This window comes from Lepisma saccharinum, chromosome 15 (assembly GCF_977018435.1).
Source record: "Lepisma saccharinum chromosome 15, izLepSacc3.1, whole genome shotgun sequence".
Taxonomy (NCBI): domain Eukaryota; kingdom Metazoa; phylum Arthropoda; class Insecta; order Zygentoma; family Lepismatidae; genus Lepisma; species Lepisma saccharinum.
Window position 1 is genome coordinate 17879556 of NC_139243.1, and position 8498 is coordinate 17888053.

The window sequence follows — 8498 nt, forward strand, 5'->3', positions numbered from 1 at the left end:
CATACATAACCTGGCTATGATGAGATTGTTCGTAATATAGGAGAACACTTGGAACCATTGTTGAGCAGATTGGATGAAATAGAATCTAGTCAATAATTTCTGTTGTGATTGCCAGACTTCACATTATTCCAAGTACACGAGGGCACTGGACATATGTTAAGGCTGGTAATATTTACAAATTATATCCTTACTCACAGACTCATGAATTTTTTTCTCAATGGTACTATTCAATTTTTAAAATTTGCATATTTGAAAAAAGGAAGACAATTTGAGGTGCCACTTTTCACTATACAAAGAAAAGATGGTGTATTCAGGGCACTTCAAATACCAATAGCATCTTGTCTGTCGAAAATGGTGACCAATTATTATTTGAAGTTAAACTATTGTACCCTGAGGATAATCCTTTTTATGTAATCTTCTCTTACCAGACTCAATGTCTAGACAACATATAGTTAATGAACTACACACACCAGCTCGTCGTAACTACAAACGACTATCTGTGGTAACAAAAGGAATTGATGATCTATGGCAGGCCTATTTGATTGAAATGAACACAGGAAATTTGAAAAATCATGGTTTTAAGTATTTGCTTACTGTAATACACTTTTTAGTGAATATGCTTGGGCTGCTCCTCTGAAATCTAAAACAGGAACTTATGTCACTGAGGCCTTTAAGTCTATTTTTGAACAAGGCAGAATACCTCGTCACCTACAGACAGACAGAGGAAACGAATTTTACAATTCCACATTCACCAAATGAATGGTCCAGCATGATATTAGACGTTATTCTACATACAGGAATTTGAAAGCTAGCATAGTTGAACATTTCAACAGGACACTAAAAAATCATATGTGGAAACAATTTAGTTTGCTCGGTAACTATAATATTACGTAGAAAAAACAAAAAGTTATTAGTGAAAGGCTGGGACTTACAGAAAATAGTTGGATTACCACATTCCAAATAATTCTATGACAACAACATGGAATGTGGTAAGACGTTTGCCTGATTTACTAGAAACTAGAAAGAAAAATGGTGAGCTGCTCCCTGACAATCTCAGATTGTCAGGGAGCACTGTAGGTCCATCTGGTTGTGGAGGAACTACACCACTTGTAGATAATTTTATGCTTGCTCCAAATTGGTTAGACTGGAAGAACAGACACTTGTATGTTTTCTCAAAAAGTTTGGAACAACACAAATATCAGCAGCTTATGGAACTGTATGAGGGACTGGGCATAGCTACCTTTGGATCAGAAATAAAGCCACTTGACCATTGTCTTCAAAACTCACTTCTAGTCTTTGATGATAATTTTAGAAAATAAAAATGAAATTCGTAATTTTTTTACTCAGTGTCATCACAGGGGAATAGACTGTTTTTATCTGGCTCAGACTTATTCTAAGATCCCCAAACAGTTACTTCTAGATAATACAAATCTAGTTTGTCTGTTTCGTCAGGACCACACTAATCTTAAACATGTATATAATGACTATGTAGGAGGAGATTTAAACTACAGTCAATTTTCAAAATTCTGCTCTTCCTGCTTGAACAAAGATGATTTTGGGTTTGCGACAATTGATATGACTCAAATACCAAACAATGGAAAATATAGAAACAAAATGAACAATTTTATAAATGTTGAATCATTATAAGATACGTTGTGACGTTATAAATAACCTATAAACAAAAATGACAAAACATAAAATTCAAGACAATTTGAATTTATGTGACTATCTGGCCAAAAGATTTAAAGGCTGGAAATCTGAGAATAGAGGATACTATGAACAACACAAGCGTCAGGATCAACCAATTATTGATGCTATCAGTGGTCTTGGTAGAGAAATTAAGGGTGTCACAGAACAAAATAAGAATCTCTTGAATGAGCTAGTGCTTCTTGCTGCTAGAAATTATGCAGATTTTCCTCCTACACTACTATCCATTATTCATAATCCTCTAGTACTCCAACAACCACCTACTAAGGCTATACGAGATTCAGAAAACATTGAGTTAGGTCCCTTGATTACCTGAGTACTGGGAAATTTGACAAAGATGAAGTGTTTGGATTATATCCAACCATGGAGCCTAATGAGGGAGTAGTTTGGAAAATTGGAAAATCTAGAGTTACATTTCAAGGAGATGACGTAAAAGTCAATTTGGGTGGAGCAATACTGGTCCAGATATCCTGGAACTGAGGGAACTCATCACCAAGAAACATCCTAGTGATTATACAGATGAAGGTTACCAGAGTTACTCAGAAATTTTAATACTGTCTGATGCTCTATACCAAAACAATGATGCTAGTCAGAATAGAGTTAAATTTAGCAATGGGGATAAATACGCGTACAAGAATTTGATGAAACCTATATGGAACCAACTCAAAACTGGTAGTGGCATTAAACACTACAATACTCTACCCGAAGAGTTTGTGTGGGTGGATGATGAAAGAAAACTCATAGATAGATTGATGGTCATAGCAGGAGAAGAAAATGCTGGCAAAATATAATTTCTATAATGAAAAAATAGTCATTGTGGATATGATTAGTGCTAAACTAGTCAATTTTATTGTAAATGACAGTAAAGGCATAGGATACTTAATTAAAATTATTAATACTCTACCTCCTAAATTCTGGAAGGGTCAGGGTTTAGTTAATGATATTATTAACAAACTTGCTTTCAAAATGCACTTACCTGGTTACCAATACTGTGGTCCAGGGACTAAACTAGAACAAAGACTGTAGAAAGGAGACAAAGAAATTAATCCTTGGATACAGCTTGTAAAGACCATGACATTGCCTACAAAACTTACAATGATCCTAGTGCTCGTCATAAGGCTGATCAAAAATTGGAACAAGTAGCATTTGGAAGACTAATCAGCAAATATGCTTCATTATGTGAAAAAATAGCAGCATTAGGTACAACCATTGTCATGAATACAAAACAAAAATTAGGGTGGGGACTATAATCATAAATATAATCATAATCTGGCAATGGAGAAGAAAGGCAAGGGTATTAATGCTTTGAGAAAATATATAAAAAAAATAGACCCATTATCCAACTATAATATTGAAAATATGATTAAGTTACTGAAAATTAAATAATTCAGAGGTGTTTTCATGTCAGATTCATACTCTTCAAGGGACCATATCAAATAGAATGTGGAGTAGTCAATTTGGATAGTTTAAAAAATCAAGGCACTCACTGGATTTGTTATTACAAACAAGTTAACATAGCTTTTGTTTTTTATTCTTTTGGTGTAATACCACCATCAGGCTTAGTTAGTTATCTTAATACTTCTAATCTTATTATAATGACGAGCGTATCCAGGGTTTTGAGGATGTAAATTGTGGTCACCTATGTGTTTCAATGCTGGCCTTCCTAACTCATATAAATAACCCAACAATCAAAGATTACCAGAAGGCATTGTGGTACCTGAAGCATCATGGGAGTATTCCATCTCACTAGTGAGACTTCAATACTAAAACTTAGCTTACACAATGATATTATCTATCCTAAATCCATAGCTGTACATGCTTTCTACAGTATGTGTCTTATTCCCAACATCACAGAACACATTAATAGGGTTGCAGTAGACAATGAAAAAAATATTATTACTCCTGGTCAGTATAATCTATCAACATTACAAGCTCATCTGCCTAGAGGAGTGCTACTATCACATAATTCTGTTAGAGACAGAGTAGAATTAGTTTATGCAACTGAAACAGTTGATCTGGGTACACTTGGTAAACTACTAGGTTTTGAGAATAACACAAAACTTGAGCCTGCCATCAAACACATAGGTGGCAAGATTCCTAAATTCTTGGCGATAGAGACTTTGAACATCCATTGTAATGTGGCAGAAGGAATGATTACAAATTCTGATGGCAACATAGGTAGTCACAAACAAACTGGAATAATAGCAACTTTCAAACCAAATTCTGAGTTTATGGACCCTATTATTTACCCCTCCAAGGAACGCCGCCTTATAGTAGCACTGACCGTGCGGGCAGAGGGGATTGCGTGCTTTGTTGAGGCTGAGAGCTATGCCAGCGGTAGATTTTCTACCAGCAGGGTCACCCATGCCGGACAGGTCTCAGAAGAGAAGCCAGACTAAGGCGTTCTGCAACGTCCCATCTTACCTATTGTATCCTATCCCAATATTCCTACCTAGTCCCTAGTCCCGTCCTCAGGGTTACGAGGGGGATGGAGTGGATTCCTCAGTTGCAGTGATGGCAACTGTTCTAAAGGAGCAAACCTGATACAAACCCTGGTCCTCCAGGTTGGGGGTTGAGCATGGGGCTAACGACCCTATCCCATAAAACAAACATTGTTACGGAACTCAGAAACAATGATAGCCGGACAGATTCTATGGAAAGACACAGGCATGCTAAAGGACTACGTAAACGGAAGAATGATATATACCTGGCCACATGGAATGTTAGAACATTAAGTAAACCAGGTGCATCGCAAAACCTAAAGGAGGAAATGAAGAAATACAGAATAATAGTAGCCGCATTGCAGGAGATCAGGTGGCAAGGAAATGGAATGTTATGTTACTGGGGATTATACTTTAATGTATAGTGGAAGCAGTGAAAGTACAAGAGGTGGCACAGGATTCCTACTAAACAATAAATATAAAACTGTAGTAAAGAACTTCAAACCAATAAATGAGAGGCTATGTACGCTGAGAATGAAAGCCAAGTTCTTCAACATTACCTTAGTATGTGTATATGCCCCAACGGAAGAGGCAGAAGAAGATGAAAAGGATGGATTCTACCAGCAGCTGGATCAGGTAATCGATCGTATACCAAAACATGACATTAAGATAATAATGGGAGACTTTAATGCCAAGGTTGGACGCGAAGAAGCATTCCATAGGAAAGGAAAGTTTACATGAAATTTCAAATGATAATGGTCTGAGATTGATAGATCTGGCTATGTGTAACTTAATGGTCATTAGAAGCACCTGGCATCAAAGGAAGAACGTGAGGAAAATGACATGGTGTTCACCAGATGGTGTAACACAAACCAAATTGACCATGTGCTGATAGACAGAAGACATGCCTCTGATATACTACAAGTAGATAGCTGTCGAGGAGCAGACAGTGATTCGGACCATTATTTAGTACGCATTAAATACAGACAGAGAATAGCTACATATATGGATGGAAGAAGAGCGAAGGTAACCTCAAGGTATGATGATGAGAAGTCAAAAAGAGATGAAGCCATTGCCAAACAATTCCGTTTAATGGTAGGCAACCAACTTCAACAAAGAAGTCAAAGGTGGGAAAGCGAAAGTATTGAAGGGAAATGGGGTATAATAAAGGAGATCCTACATCAAACAGCACAGGAAGTGCTGGGAGAGAAGACGAAGATCCGAAGAGGTAAATGGTTTGATGAGGAATGTAGAACAGCAATAAATGAAAGAAATGAGGCACGAAAGAGAATGCTTAATAGGAAAACCAGATATAACACAGAACAATATAGACTTAAAAGAAAGGAAGCAGACTGTGTGTGCAGGAGAAAGAAACGATGTTTTGAGAAAGAGTGGATTGAGGAACTTGAAGAATATAATAGTAATCGGCAAGTAAGGAAAATGTATATGAGGGTGAAGGATATAAGGAAAGGCTTCCAACCGAAGACAGCTTTCTGTAAAGACCAAGTAGGAAACCTAATAGGCGGGAAAAATGAGATCTTAGAGAGATGGGCAGAATACTTCAGTCAGCTACTTAATGTGGAAGATGGGTTCCAATATCTAGAATTGAGTGATGAAGAGGAGTACCCAGAGGAGGACCATGAAGACGAAACCAGAACATCTCCAACACTAGAAGAAGTTAGAACAGCTATTAAGTCTCTTAAGAATAACAAAGCCCCAGGGATTGATAATATCAATGCTGAAATGGTTAAGAACGGAGGAAATCAACTAATAAAATATATACACAAATTGTTATGTGATGTATGGGAACATGAACAGATGCCCGATCAATGGAGTATGGCAATAATCTGCCCTATACATAAAAAGAACGATAAAACCTGCTGTGAGAACTATAGAGGTATAGCCCTACTGAGCGTAATATACAAAGTGCTTGCAAAGATCCTAGCAGGAAGACTGTCACCACTGACTGAGGGAATAATAGGGGATTATCAGTGTGGTTTTAGACCAAACAGATCCACTACGGATCAAATCTTTATGGTCAGGCAGATAATGGAGAAATGTTATGAATATAACATTAATATTCATCAGCATTTATAGACTTTAAGCAGGCATATGACAGTATCATACGAGGAAAATTGTATGAGGCAATGAAGGAGCTAGGGATCCCAAGCAAGCTAATAAGATTAACCAGAATGACGCTTAGGGGTACTAAATGCAAGGTGAAGATTGAAGGAGAGCTCACAAGGGAATTTGCAGTGAACCAAGGTTTGAGACAAGGAGATGTGCCATCTACGATATTATTCAATATAGCTCTAGAAAAGATCATGAGAAGAGTGTGTCAAGGGTGTAACCCAGGAGGAACTCTCTTCAACAGAGTGAACCAAAATCTAGCATATGCTGATGACATTGATATGATGGCACGAAGATTGCAAGAAGTGAAGGAAGGACTGGAAAGATTGGAGAACACAGCTAGTGAGATGGGACTCCAAATAAACCAACCCAAGACTAAATACATGTTCTCAGCGCGAAATATGGAATTCAGGGAAGGCCAACATATACAACTTAATGGAGGCACATATGAAAAATGCAAAAGTTTTAAATATCTTGGAACATTAGTTACCATGGATAATAATATTAAGGAGGAAATAAAAGCAAGAATTGCAGCTGGTAATCGAAGCTATTTCTCACTGTTAAGAGTTTTCAAATCTCGCAGCCTGAGTAGAAATTTGAAAATCAAAGTATATCAGCTAGTCGTAAAGCCAGTGGTGACATATGGAGCAGGGACATGGACTTTGGTGCAAGCAGATGAAGAACTTTTGCGAAGGTGGAAAGAAGTATACTGAGGAAAATATACGGGCCAGTAAATGAGAATGGACAATGGCGAATAAGGAGAAACGATGAAATTAGAGCACTCTACAAAAAACCAGATATAGTTTCCGATATAAGAAACATGAGACTGAGGTGGCTAGGACATGTGGAAAGAATGCCTGAAGACAGAGCAGTTAAAAAGGTCTATAAAGGGACAGCAGGAGGGAGAAGATTAAGAGGAAGGCCAAGGAAAAGATGGTTGGAGGACGTTGAGGAGGACCTTAGGAGGATGGGAGTAAGACGGTGGAGACGTCGAGCAGAAGACAGAAGAGAATGGGCTATCATTGTGAGAGAGGCCAAGGCTATTTAGGGGCTGTAGCAGCCAAGGAGTAAGTAAGTATTATTTACACACCCTTCTCACCTATCTATTTTGCAGTATCTCACAATCATATAGACCACATAGAGTTGGTGGTAACCAATGAAAAAGGAGTAGTAGTAGATTTTGCTGGTGCCTCTACAACAGGAATCATAGAAATTAATATATAAAATCACCATTAACATGGAGCATATTAAAAGTTATGAACTACAATCTTTTCCTCGCAATCGTCGTACATTTGATAATCTCAATGAACCCAATCGTGAAATTGAATTTGACATGTACGTGGGTGCCAGTTTTGTACATCCTCACAGGGCTGACTTGTATATTAAATTTGAAGTAGTAGAAATGAAAATAATGAAGCATTTCCCCCTGGTGCAAACATAAAACTAGTAGATAATTTTGTACCACACTTGTTCTCTCAAGTAGAAATTAGAAAACATGGTACTGTGATAGATAGAATAGACTATCCTGGCATTACTTCTACTGCCATAGGAACACTTAAATTTTCCAAAGTAGATGCAACATATTACCAGGCATGGGGATTTGAACCAGGAACCAAGATTCTGACAAAAAAACCACACAGTACTATTTCCCATGCGTCTGCTGCCAGGTTTCTTCTCATACTACAAGGACATCATATGGAAAGGTGGTTTGAGAATTACTTTTTGTAGGGCAGCCAATGATAATAATGCACTAATGCGTTATAGTATGAGGGTCACTTTTTATATTTTGAGCCTAACAATGAAAAAACAGGAATTTGGCATTGAAAACTGCTTTACTGTTTTTCGAAGTATTCTCCTTTATGGTCAATACACTTTTGCATTCGTTCGAACCATTTGTCAAAGCAGTTTTTCTAATCTTCTTGAGACACCTCCATAATATGGTTTTTGAACGCATCAACGGCATCTTCCGCCGACGAAAATCGTTGTCTACGCAATTTATTCTTGACATTCGGGAACAAGAAGAAGTCATTGGGTGCCAAATCAGGACTGTACGGCGGATGACCCATCAATTCGATTTTTTGAGTTCATAAAGTCGGCTGTTAGACGAGATGTGTGACAGCTGGCATTGTCGTGATGAAGAATGATCCGATGGCGTTTGTTTGTTTTCCGTATTTGACCGAAGACCTCTGGCAAACAAATTGTTGTGTACCATTCAGAGTT